The following is a 14,432-nucleotide window of genomic DNA, read 5'->3' on the forward strand; positions in this document are numbered from 1 at the left end:
TCTTAATGGCCTAGTTTGCCACAGCTACAATTAGTTAGTTAGTTAGTTAGTTAGTTATTTGGTTTTTAGGAGCATTAGCAACTAAGGCCATATTGCTCCGGGATATGCGGTGGTCATTCCATGACCTTTCCGAATCCTCTGTATTTGGTGGTGATGGGCTCGAACCCCGGTCTAATCAAGAAGTGTGTGCTACGCACTGCTGCTCCTTCCCACCTGGCTACAGAGGTACCCATCTACAATTGCGTTTGTGACTGCATGCTGGTGGAGGTCAGGGGTTTGGGTCTGGTAGTTCTCAGTCGACAGTCTCTGTGCATTTGTAATGATCGCTTCCTCAAACACATTCCACTCTGCCTTTTCCACAGTGTATCGCTGGAGTTTGTAGCTGGTGATGGCTCTTGACGTATCGTTCTGCACAGTGGTTGGATGTGGTCCAACCCTCCTGGACCTTCCAGTATGTTATATAGTGGGCGAGAGATCTTGTTGTTAGGGTAACATCCAGAGTTGCCTCCCAGAATGTAGAGGCAAAAGTTGGAAGGTTGTTTGGCCATTTTAATATGATAATGCCATTGTTTGCCAAGAATTTCTCCATCTGTTGTCCGTTCCTGGATCCTCTGCACTCTGGGGTGGCACAGTGCCAGATGTGGGTGGAGCGACAGTTTACATCAATGGAGATTAGAATCCTGGAGCCTGGTAGCTCTGCCAGAACTTGATTCAGGTACTTTGATGCTGGGAGAATGTCCTTCCGCGGTCAACAGTAGAGAGATATGACATAGAAATCTCCAAGGGCAGAGATGATGTGCACACAGGAGGCCCATGCCGAACATAGCTGTGAGATCTTTGTGACCATTAGGTTTGGGTTCCTAACCAGAATGGCTGTGTCTAGGGTGTTTCGGCATCCACCTGGATGGTTTTATAAGATTACAGGTATCGCCACACTTAATTGGCTACCGCATAGGGTTCTTGTATGAGTATGATATCGCAATTTTCTTCCTCTGCCTTTTTCCGTATCTGGCATGCCACAGCTTTGGCCCGCTGCTCATTTATCTGCATGAACTTGATGCACTTGTGGTTTGTCACTCTTGGCTTTAAGGTATACTGGGCATTTACTGCCACGGATGGAATGGGTGTGTGGAAGTTTCAGGCTTTTGCAGTTTGCACATGTTGGTTCGCATTCCTTGTTGGGGGCTGTTGCAAAGTTGTGCCCCTTCTCTGCACAATGGCCGCAGGTCAAGGTTTGGACACTCGTGGGTTGTCTGTCCAAAGCAACAGCAACAGAAGCACTTAGGTACTGCTACATGCTCTCTGTACTGATGTGATCCCCAGTTTATGAATATTCTTGTCTGCCCTGTGAGAATCTTCCATGCATCTGGAGTAAGCTCTACAACCCAGTTTATGGAGTTGCCATATCTGCTTCTTGTCTGATATTTAGGGATAATAACACTCAATGGGTCTTCTTTAGGTAGGTCCTGTTGTAGGTTGCGTCTGAATATTTCGTCGCAGATCAGATTGTGGCTGGACTAAGGTCCTTGTCTACGTCATAGATGCGAAATTTTTTCCAGTTTAGTCCACAGGGAAACTATTTCAGCTCTTTATCCTTAATTGAAGAAGCAGAGTAACTCTGCTACTCTGCTTCTTGAATAGGTTTTCAAGGGCGGTTCGCAGGATCAATTTTTGTTGAGGGACAGTGCCCTCAGGCAGGGTTGGGTCTAATGGTGTATCTTGTTTCTCCTCAGTGGAATCTCGTTGCGATGCGTGGGTCTCTTGTAATTCTCTCTCTCATGTCAGTTTGTGAGCGGGTTTCCCGCACCGATTTGGAAATAGGCTTACAATTTTTTCTTTTGGCAGAGGAAGCTCCCACGGGGCGGTCCACCAGCCCTTCCCATTACTCTCTGTCTGTAATATCATCCTTGTTGGGCTGTTGCCTCCTGGTTTGGGCTTTGCCAGTTTTCCTCTCCATGTTGTGATAAGTTTGGATAGTCAAGGTAAGTTCGGATTTCCGAGACTCTGGGATGTTCATACGATAGGGCTTTGTTATTGGTGTAGAAAGACACCCGCTTTTGTAGCCCAATTCAGTGAATTTCTGTACACTAAAGAAGATTTAGGCTATTCCCCACAATCACAGGGGGGGGGAGGAATAGCTATTCACGAAAACACCTAGAGGACTGGAACAACTTTCTCCTGGGTGTTTTCAGGGGCGGTGAGCACAAAGATGAAATTTGTTTTTTGCTAGGAGCACTATTTGTGGAGTTTGTTTTCCATCATAGAATGTTTATGGAAGAGAGGGGAAGGAAAACACAGAAGTCATGTTCTATCTTCATTGTATCCACAGAGAATCTTTGGAAATTGTTGGAGCACAGTCTTTGCCAAAATTACACTATTTTGGATCACCTCCCCAGTCAAGAGCTGGATCCAAGTGCAGTGGCCAGAAATAATTGGATGCACTCTCTATTTCCCTGTTGTCAGCAGCATGGTAACCAGTACCATCTGGCAAACAAAGGAAACAGATAAAAATGCTTGTGTTCAACTAATAAGCCCAGACAAACACAAAAAGCTTCTCAACTGGAGAATCCACTGGATTAAAAATTCATTGATATACTTTGCCCGAAAGGAAACCCACTTAATCCATGTTATTAACTAAAATGGCAGAGCGATGAACAGGATGTCCAATGTGGTTGGCAGCCATATTGGCCATCGTCAAAATGGTTAGAGTTAGCGTTGTGAAAATCAGTGGGTATGTCATTTAGGGTATGGGGAAGCAATTTGTAGAAGGGAAAAAATTACCCTTCTCCCCCCTAACTAGCAGTTTCCCTGGACCTTAAGGGTTCAGGGAAACTGCTAGTTAGAGGAAAGAAGGGTAATACAGATCCACATTTATCTGATGATATGGGCCAAGTCATGCTTGCACTCACCTCAAGGATGCTTGTTTGTTGCCGCAACAGACAATGTTGGCAAAGTGTTCTGAGGGTATCAACATTTCAAATAAGTAGTAGTAGTAGTATGTGATGCAAGAAAGCAAGTGTATGAGCTTATGGAGCATCAGGCTGCTGGGAGTCATTGCGGTACAAGTAAACACATGGGTTGTGTTAGGGTAGCTAAGAATAGAAACAGGTGCATGTATACCTGCGTGTACACCAATGCTAGGAGTTTGGTAAATAAATTTGATGAATTTGAGGTATTGCTCAAAACATCAAAGGCAGATATTGTTGGGATATCAGAGACGTGGTGTCACACCGATATAAGTAATGCGGAACTGGAATTTGGGGAATACAATGTATGTAGAAAGGATAGACAGGACAGGAGGGGAGGAGGGGTTATGCTATTAATTAAGAAACACATAAAGTCAAAGGAAGTGAAGCCAGTTGACATCGATGGACAGGGCAGTGTCGAGTCAGTTTGGTGTGACATAAGCATAGGGAAATCAAAATTGAGAGTAGGAGTGTGCTATAGGCCTAATGACTCTGATGAGTATAATAAGGAACTGTACAGGGAAATAGAGTGGGCCAGTAAATCAGAGTGTCTTATAATGGGAGATTTTAATTTCCCAGATATTGACTGGAATTTGGGGGCTGGTTACTCACACACTAGCAGGGCTTTTGTGGATTTATTGGATGATTGTTTTCTACATCAGCATGTTCGGGAGGCAACTAGAGGGAGTAATACTCTTGATTTGATTATCAGCAGTGATTCTTCATGCATTAAGAATCTGCAGATAAATGAACCACTAGGTGGCAGTGATCACAGTGTGCTGAAGTGGGATTTACTCAAAGAGGTAACTACCATTAGGGGTAAAGGGAAGGGTTATTGCTTTCGTAAAGGCGACTACAATGGACTGAGACAGTATTTAAATTCTATACAGTGGGACCAACTGATGATGTTACCAACAGCAAATGCAAAATGGGAAGCATTCAAAAAACGTATCTTGGAAGCTACTAGGTTTTACATACCAACCAAGAAATATGTTCAAGGTTTTGGCCTAAATGGATGTCAGATGAACTGATGAGGCATATGGCAGAGAAGAAACATGCATGGGATACATACAAATTAACACATGACACAGAAGCCTATGATAGATACAAGTTGATCTGTAACCAAGTTACAAAGGAGGTTAGGCAGGGAAAAGGCAGATTACGAGAAATCTTTGGCAAGGGATGCAAAGAAAAATAGCAAAGAGTTCTTTACTTATGTAAACTCTAGAAGGAAGGGGATGAATCAGATTGGACCACTTGATATCAATGGGTCAACTGTTGATGATCCTGCTCAGGTAGCTAACAAACTAAATGAATATTTTGCATCGACATTCACACATGAGGAGTTATTTAGCGAGGGGAAAGCCAGAGGTGTATTCAACTCTAGCAGTAAGAGAATCTTGTAATAACTGAGAGTAAAGTGGAGGAGAAATTGTTGAAGATAAACACAAGAAAGGCACCCGGGGTGGATGGGATCTATCCAGTTATATTAAAGGAGGCAGCAGAGGAAATAAGCAAACCCTTAGCCATAATTATGAGAGCTTCTTTGGACTCAGGGGAGGTACCCACAGATTGGAGATGTGCAAATGTGACCCCAATTCACAAAGGAGGATCAAAGGCTGACACAAGTAATTATAGACCTGTGAGTTTAACTTCTGTTCCAGGAAAATAAATGGAGGCACTAGTTAAAGAAGCACTGCAGGATCATTTAGACAAGACTTCAGTTATAGCTCGGACACAGCATGGTTTTGTTAAGGGGAAGTCTTGCCTGACCAATTTGATTGGATATTATGATGCAGTCACAAAAGAACTGGATGCAGGGAATAACTTTGATATTATATACTTGGATCTTAGAAAGGCTTTTGATACTGTTGCACATGGAAGACTGCTGCACAAATTGGAGCAGTGTGACATTGGAGGCAAATTGCTGCCGTGGATAAAGGGGTGGCTGAGGGGGAGAAGACAGAGAGTGGTAATCAATGGACACTGCTCGTCGTGGACTAATGTTATTAGTGGAGTCCCTCAGGGCTCAGTGTTGGGTCCATTATTGTTTTCTGTATTCATAAATGATATTGATGATGGTATATCAAGCTTAATGTCGAAGTTTGCATACGATACAAAGGTAGGCGGGGTTGTCAAGGACACTACTGACACTATGCTGCTGCAACAGGATCTGGAAAGGTTGAGCAGATGGGCTGAGAGGTGGCAAATGAAGTTTAACATTGACAAATGTAAAGTACTACACATGGGAAACAGCAACCCCAGAGCAACGTATCAACTCTGTGGTACTACACTGACAGTGGTAGAGAATGAAAGGGACCTGGGGGTGGTTGTGCAGGCTGATATGAAGTTCTCTGAGCAGTGCAGACAGGCTGCAAGAGTAGCTCATGGTGTATTGTCAATGATATATTGGAATTTTTCTAGCAGGGATAAGGAGGTGATTATTCCCTTGTATAAGGCAATGGTCAGGCCACACCTAGAGTACTGTATACAGGTCTGGAGGCCTCATTTCAAGAAGGATGTAGACCTGCTGGAACGAGTACAGAGAAGGGCAACAAGATTAGTGAATGGAACAAAGGGATGCTCTTACGAAGAAAGGCTTAAGTTTTGCAAATTAGAGTGTGTGGAGACTAGGCACCAGCAAGGTGTATAAACCTTGAATGGTTTGAGCATGCTCAATGCTGATGGGATTCTTCCTCTCGCTCAGAATAATCACCTGAGAGAGCATAAATTCAAATTGAGGAGAGACAGAGGTAGGATAGACGTGCGGAAATTTGCCTTTAGCCAGCGGGTGGTTGGTTGGTGGAACAGACTTCCATCTATTGTTGTGGAAGTTGATAGCCTAAATAAGTTTAAGGCTCAGCTGGACAGGTACAGCTTTTGAACAAACAGAGGGGTGAAGTGGAAGTGGTTTCTTTTTTTTTTTTTTTTTCTTTTTTTGGCTGATGCTGCATAAGCTTGCTTTCTTGCATCAAATGCCTCTAATAATGCTAATGTTAATGCAATATTTAAGCTCTCATATAGGCGTTCTTTTGGGCCTATATGAGAGCTTGAAGGACAGGGTGGATGCCCTCGAAGAAACTAAATTGAGGGGCCCATCAAGCTCTCAGCTGCCCACATCAACGCCAGAGCTTGCACTTGGGCATCGCGTGACACAGAGACAACCCCCAAGGCAGAATGCGCTGGTCCCGAAGGAACTAGTAGTTGTTGGTGACTCTATTGTCAGGGAAACGGGGAACATGCTTTGTAAAAAAGATAGGTGGAACAGGACCAGGGTATGTCTGCCAGGGGCAAAGGTTGATGACGTTGTAGAGCGAATATCATCTTTTAAGGGCACAAAAGGTGATATAGTTGTACACGTTGGCACTAATAATATTAAGAGTAGGAGACCGGCAGAATTACTTAACAAGTACAGGTCACTGTTGAACAAAAGCCGAGAATTAGGGTTGAATTTGAAAGTGTCTGCAATTCTGCCCAGACACGATAGGAGGGAGTATATGATGAGAGCCTTGTCGATCAATTCGGCCCTGGAAAGATTGTGCAAGGCTCAAAGGGTAGAATTTTTTTCAGCCTGGACTGTACTTGTTAACAGGAGAGATTGCTTCTACAGGGATGGGATACACTTAAATAGAAAGGGTGCAAGAATATTTGCTGATGCTATCGAGGCAGTGTTAGGTGGGTCGGAAAACTGCTAGCTTGGGGGGAGACAAAGACCAATAGATTGACAGTAGCCACTGGCAGAGGTGAAAGAGATTCTTGCACTGCTTCTATTAGAATGAGCAGAAGCCTGAAAAACAAGATGCATGGTATTTCAGAGACTGCTGGGAGCCATTGTGGTACAAGTAAACACATGGGTTGTGTTAGGGTAGCTAAGAATAGAAACAGGTGCAGGTATACTTGCGTGTACACCAATGCTAGGAGTTTAGTAAATAAATTTGATGAATTTGAGGTATTGCTCAAAACATCGAAGGCAGATATTGTTGGGATATCAGAGACGTGGTGTCACACAGATATAAGGGATGCGGAACTGCAATTTGGGGAGTACAACGTCTACAGAAAGGATAGACAGGATAGGAAGGGGGGAGGTGTTATGCTATTAGTTAAGAAACACATAAAAACCAAGGAAGTGAAGCCAGTCGACATCGCTGGACAGTGCAGTGTGGAGTCAGTTTGGTGTGACATAAGCATTGGGAGATCAAAATTGAGAGTAGGAGTGTGCTATAGGCCTAATGACTCTGATGAGTATAATAAGGAACTGTACAGGGAAATAGAGTGGGCCAGTAAATCAGAGTGTCTTATAATGGGAGATTTTAATTTCCCAGATATTGACTGGAATTTGGGGGCTGGATACTCACACACTAGCAGGGCTTTTGTGGATTTATTGGATGATTGTTTTCTACATCAGCATGTTCGGGAGGCAACTAGAGGGAGTAATACTCTTGATTTGATTATCAGCAGTGATTCTTCATGCATTAAGAATCTGCAGATAAACGAACCACTAGGTGGCAGTGATCACAGTGTGCTGAAGTGGGATTTACTCAAAGAGGTAACTACCATTAGGGGTAAAGGGAAGGGTTATTGCTTCCGTAAAGGCGACTACGATGGACTGAGACAGTATTTAAATTCTATACAGTGGGACCAACTGATGATGTTACCAACAGCAAATTCAAAATGGGAAGCATTCAAAGAACTTATCTTGGAAGCTACTAGGCTTTACATACCAACTAAGAAATATTGTTCAAGGTTTAGGTCAAAATGGATGTCAGATGAACTAATGAGGCATATGGCAGAGAAGAAAAATGCATGGGATACTTACAAATTAACACATGACACAGAAGCCTATGATAGATACAAGTTGATATGCAACCAAGTTACAAAGGAGGTTAGGCAGGCAAAGGCAGATTACGAGAAATCCTTGGCAAGGGATGCAAAGAAAAACAGCAAAGAGTTCTTTACTTATGTAAACTCTAGAAGGAAAGGGATGAATCAGATTGGTCCACTTGATATTGATGGGTCAAGTGTTGATGATCCTGCTCAGGTGGCTAACAAACTAAATGAATATTTTGCATCGACATTCACACATGAGGAGTTATTCAGCGAGGGGAATGCCAGAGGTGTATTCAACTCTAGCAGTAAGTTACAGAATCTTGAAATAACTGGGAGTAAAGTGGAGGAGAAACTGTTGAAGATAAACACAAGAAAGGCACCCGGGGTGGATGGGATCTATCCAGTTATATTAAAGGAGGCAGCAAAGGAAGTAAGCAAACCCTTAGCCATAATTATGAGAGCTTCCTTGGACTCAGGGGAGGTACCCATAGACTGGAAATGTGCAAATGTGACCCCAATTCACAAAGGAGGATCAAAGGCTGACACAAGTAATTATAGACCTGTGAGCTTGACTTCTGTTCCAGGAAAATTAATGGAGGCACTGGTTAAAGACGCACTGCAGGATCATTTAGACAAGACTTCAGTTATAGCTCAGACACAGCATGGTTTTGTTAAGGGGAAGTCTTGCCTGACCAACTTGATTGGATACTATGATGCAGTCACAAAAGAACTGGATGCAGGGAATAACTTTGATATTATATACTTGGATCTTAGAAAGGCTTTTGATACTGTTGCACATGGAAGACTGCTACACAAATTGGAGCAGTGTGACATTGGAGGCAAATTGCTGCTATGGATAAAGGGGTGGTTGAGGGGGAGAAGACAGAGAGTGGTAATCAATGGACACTGCTCATCGTGGACTGATGTTATTAGTGGAGTCCCTCAGGGCTCAGTGTTGGGTCCATTATTGTTTTCTGTATTTATAAATGATATTGATGATGGTATATCGGGATTAATGTCCAAGTTTGCAGACGATACAAAGGTTGGCAGGGTTGTCAAGGACACTACTGACACTATGCTTCTGCAACAGGATCTGGAAAGGTTGAGCAGATGGGCTGAGAGGTGGCAAATGAAGTTTAACATTGACAAATGTAAAGTACTACACATGGGAAACAGCAACCCCAGAGCAACGTATCAACTCTATGGTACAACACTGACAGTGGTAGAGAATGAAAGGGACTTGGGGGTGGTTGTGCAGGCAGATATGAAGTTCCCTGAGCAGTGCAGACGGGCTGCAAGAGTAGCTCATGGAGTATTGTCAATGATATACAGGAATTTTTCCAGCAGGGATAAGGAGGTGATTATTCCATTGTATAAGGCGATGGTCAGGCCACACCTAGAGTACTGTATACAGGTCTGGAGGCCTCATTTCAAGAAGGATGTAGAGCTGCTGGAACGAGTACAGAGAAGGGCAACAAGATTAGTGAATGGAACAAAGGGGTGCTCTTACGAAGAAAGGCTTAAGTTTTGCAAATTACAGTGTCTGGAGACTAGGCACCAGCGAGGTGATCTGATAGAGGTGTATAAAGCCTTGAATGGTTTAAGCATGCTCAATGCTGATGGGATTCTTCCTCTAGCTCAGAATAATCACCTGAGAGGGCATAAATTCAAATTGAGGAAAGACAGATGTAGGATAGACGTGCGGAAATTTGCCTTTAGCCAGCGAGTGGTTGGTTGGTGGAACAGACTTCCATCCCTTGTGGTGGAGGTTGATAGCCTAAATAAGTTTAAGGCTCAGCTGGACAGGTATTTTGAACGAACAGAGGGGTGAAGTGGAAGTGGTTTTTTTTTTTTTTTTTTGGCTGATGCTGCATAAGCTTGCTTTCTTGCATCAAATGCCTCTACTAATGCTAATGCTAATGCTAATATTCTTCTGTCCTTAAAATAACTTTTAAAATCTTTATACAGTGTTATTGAACATTTAGTAACTCTTATTCTAGTCATAATACTCTCCCACCAAAGTCGGTCGAAGGCTCCTTTAAAATCAATAAATATTCCTAGAACATATCGCCCATCACTCTCCTCCACCGTGCTGACTAATTTGCAAACTGCGTCCTCTGTTGAAAAACCTTTCTTGAAACCAAACTGACTACTTGATGACAGTTGCAATTTTTCATATTTAATCATTAGTCTATTTATAATGTGAATAACAGACAGTTGAATTTTTTAAATTTATGAAATTGTTATTATTATTATTATTAGCCCTGTGGTTCAAAGAAGCCTGAGGCTTATGCTGCACCAGCCAAAATAAAAAAAAAAAATTTCTTAGTTACCCTGAGAGAGAGAGAGAGAGAGAGAGAGAGAGAGAGAGAGAGAGAGAAGTAGAAAGGAATCACCAAGAAAGAGAAGAATGATGATATACTGCGGAGGACCCTGGGTTTGCCAAGCCCATACTCACTAGATGTGAGCCCCTATGAAAAATAAAACATGAAAAATTTCCCCTTCTAAAGGTAAACAATTACATGTTTTACCTATCTTTTTTCAATCTAACAGGAATTCACAAATCATGTGTTGATTTTCAAATATTTTGTTCAACCTCCTAGCGGATAGTTTTATATTTCTCGGAAAGCTTAAAATCGCGACTGAGTCTTATATCGCGTTGTTCCTATTCCTTCGTGGAAAACTCTCTTGCACATCAGTGTTGCTGTCAGTATGCATTGTTGCTTAAGTAAGTTACTATGCAGCATTGAGGATTTAGTAAAGGTCTGCATAAGGATTTAGTAAAGCAACTGCAAATGAAATATTTAAAAAATTGGACAATTTTATGACGGAACACAATATTCTTTGGAAGAATTGCATTGCTGTGTGTACTGATTGAGCATCAGGAAAGCATAGTGGCATTGTAGCTACAATAAAGAAAGTCACTCCTGAAGCTGCTATTCACTGTGAAGCCTTGGTTGCAAAAGCAATGCTCGAAGAACTGAAAACTGTTTTAGCTCAGTCGGTTAAGATTGTTAATTTTATTAAATCCCATGCAATAAATTTGTGAATGTTCAAAATTTTATGCCAAGAGATGGGGGAGTGACCACGAAAAAAACTACTACTGCATAGCAAAGTTAGATGGTAGTCCAGAGGTAAAGTTTTAAATTGTCTTTTTGAACTTTGATTGGAAGTGCGAGTTTTCCTTTATGACTCAAAATGTGAATTAAAAGACTATTTCTTTGATGAATTATGGTTGGCTAAATTAGCATATGTAGCTGATATTTTTGGAAGACTTAATGATCCGAATTTAACTTTACAAGGACTAAATGTGACTCTTTTCACTGTTAGTGACAAAGTAAATTTTGTTGTTTAGGGTTATATATTGATTTTAGAATTTATAGTTGTATAAAAGAAAATGTTGTAAAAAGTATAAAGTACAAAAATATATTGTTGAATTTTAAATGTTTAGAGTTTTAATTTGGCTGGAACAAGAATCACAATTTATAGAAGTTTGACTTTGAAGTTTAAAGTTTAATTGAGCTCTAGATAGTCAATATCCGCCTCTTTGGGGCGTGGGCGGTAACATATCCTCAATGTTTGATTTATCATACGGAGGATATGATTAAGGATCGAAAGATTAAAATTGATAGGATAGAGGAATAAAGCGCGGATGAGCTTATTGCTCAGGAAGCGCAGGTACAAGTAGGTGTTAGGACATTGATGATGATGATGATGTTAGTGACAAAGTAAATTCAACAATAAAAAAACTTGAGTTAATCATCAAAGACTTGGATAAAAATAGCTTAAGTTTCCTACCAACTTTTGAAAATTTTCTTGGAGAAAATAATTTAACATTGAGACATGAATTAGTATCAAACATAAAACGTCATTGTTTTCAGTTAATACATAATTTCATATTGTATTTCCCAGAAGATTGTGAAAAAGAAAACTGGATCACAAATTCCATTTTCTTCAGATTATGTACCAGAATATCTTTCTTCAAAAGAAAGATATTCTGGTACATAATTAAAACAAGTATTAAAAAAGATGAGAACTGCTGACCTAAAGGTTGGAGAGTAGTTAATGATCAGTGCAAAGCAGCACTCCTTAAGGATGACTTGAATAGGATTCAAGATTGAAGCCTGTTCAACTCCCCAAAATAACTTTATACGCTTGGTGGGGTTGAATTAAAAAAAAAACAGTAGAGGAAGAAGGAGGAGATCTGGGAGTTACAATACAGCAGATATGAGGTTTTCTGAACAGTGTAAGGCCAGGGAAATCCATAGTATCCTATTGATGAATTATTGAACAATATCCTGTAGAGATAGGGAGGTCATAATCGCACTGTACAAGACAATTCTAAGACTGCATTTGGAATACTGGGACCAGGTATGGAGATCTTATCTGAAAAAAGACATTGAACTTCTTGAAAGCATCCAAAGATGGGAAACTTATATAGTGAGATTTGCAAAAGCCGACCATATGAGGAAAGGCTGATTATGTAGGCTACAGAGTTTGGCAAGCAAACACCTTATACAGGATCTGATTGAGGTTTATAAGACTCTGAGTTAATGAAATGAATGAAGACAGAATTTGCACTGTTATAAAGAATTCCATCGATAGGAGCCATAAATTTGAATTACAGGGGAAGAAATCAGATCATAGGAAGTTTTCTTTTAGCCAACAAGTTGTTGTTTACTGGAACAGATTGCCTCCACAGGTAATAAGCTATGTATTTCATATATAGATGTTTAACTCTTATTGGTGGGGATTAAAAGTAAGGGCAGGAACTAACTGTGATAATCTGAAATGCTGTATGCCTTTTATAAACTGGGGAGACAGCATGTCTTTTGAGTCCTCGGGGATTACTCATCTGACTTCATATCTGATGGTGGTGACAAGTGGCTTCACTTCTTGTCACTCATTTGGAAAAGTCTGGGATCGAGTTCTGTTATTCTTTGGTTATACCATTGGAAAACCTCTCTTCAATGAATGTTGTAGTTAGCTGGTCTCAGGCAGAGAGAGTAGAATTCCCTCTTCTTGAAAGGGTCCAAAACATGGCTAACTTACCTGGTGAGTTCAGCAAAAGGGCTTTCATATGAGGAAATACTTTTGAATATGTGGGTTGCAGAGCTTGGAAACTAAGCACCTTAGAGGAGACTTGATTGAGGTGGTTAAGGCTCTGAGAGGCTTGAGTAAAATGAATGAGGATAAAATCTTCATGGTTATAAATGATTCTAGAACTAGGGGTCATAAATTCAAGTTATGAGGGGAGGTGTTTAGACTGGTTTGCAGGAAGTTTTATTTTAGCCAGCGAGTTATAAATTACTGGAATAAGTTACCTACATGGGTGGTAGAGGCTGACAGTTTTGGGAAATTCAAAGGTCAGCTGGATAGTTTCTTATGGGAGGAGGGAATGCATAGGTTGTCTATTTCCTTTTCTTTTATTATTAGTTTTTTTAATTTTTTTATTAATATTATTTTATTCTTTTTTTTTTTGACTGGTGTAGCATAAGCCATAGGCTTCCTTGCGCCATGTGGCCATTGCTAATACTAATACTATTTCTACTACATCTGTATTTCGTGACTTACTGTATTACGCGTATTAGCTGGTACTTCAAATTCATCAAATTTGCTTACTATACTCTTAGCATTGGTGTACAAGCAAGTATATGGGCACCAATATTTTGTTCTTAGTAGCCCTAACATAGCCCATGTTTTTGCTTTTACCATGAAGAAACCCAGCAGGCCTTGTGATCTCTAATACCTTGCTTTTATGACACTAATGACAGTGTGCTGCTGCAACAGGATCTGGAAAAGTGAAGATGGGCTGAGATGTGCCAACTGAAGTTTAACATTGACAAATATAAAGTACTGTATATGGGAAGCAGTAACCCCAGAGTAATGTATCAACTGTGTGGTACTACACTACAGTGGTAGAAAATGAAAGGACTTGGGGGATTTTTGTAAAGTCAGATGTGCAGATGGTGTACAAGAGTAGCTCATGGTGTCTTTTCAATGATATACAGGAATTTTTCTAGCAGGAATGAGGAGATGATTACCCCCCCCCTTGTATATGTCAATGGTCAGGCAATACCTTGAGTACTGTATACAGGTCTGGAGGTCTCATTTTAAGAAGGACGTAGAGCTGTTGGAACGAGTACAGAGAAGGGCAACACTATTAGTGTTGCCCTTCTCTGTACTCTTTACGAAGAAAGGCTTAAGTTTTGCAAATTACAGTGTCTGGAGACTAGGCACCTATGAGGTGATCTGATTCAGGTGTATAAAGTCTTGAATTGTTTGAGCATGCTCAATGCTGATGTGATTCTTCCTCTTGCTCAGAATAATCGCCCTAGAGGGCATAAATTCAAATTGAGGGAAGACAGTTGTAGGATAGATGTGCGTAAGTTTGCCTTTAGCCAGTGGGTGGTTGATTGTTGGAACAAACTTCCATCTGTTGTAGAAGTTGAGAGATTAAATAGATTCAAGGCAGAAGTAGACAAACATTTGGAGCGAGTGGATGGGTGAAATGAGAACGGTGTTTGTTTGGGTTTTTTTGGCTGATGCTATATAAGCTTGCTTTCTTGCATCATGTGCTGTTATTAATGCTAATGCTAATGCTCTCCAGGCTGCTACCGGTCCCAATAGAAGCAACAC

General features: G+C 41.0%; 1 protein-coding gene across 1 annotated transcript in view; it reads left to right on the plus strand.

Moving 5' to 3' along the window:
• The window catches only part of LOC150091323 (proto-oncogene tyrosine-protein kinase ROS-like), a 712,204-nt gene that overhangs the window by 436,067 nt on the left and 261,705 nt on the right, over positions 1-14,432 (plus strand). The gene's annotated exons all lie outside the window — the stretch shown is intronic.

Source organism: Mastigoproctus giganteus, chromosome 1, assembly GCF_048544385.1.
Source record: "Mastigoproctus giganteus isolate SK-2022 chromosome 1, ASM4854438v1, whole genome shotgun sequence".
Lineage (NCBI taxonomy): Eukaryota > Metazoa > Arthropoda > Arachnida > Uropygi > Thelyphonidae > Mastigoproctus > Mastigoproctus giganteus.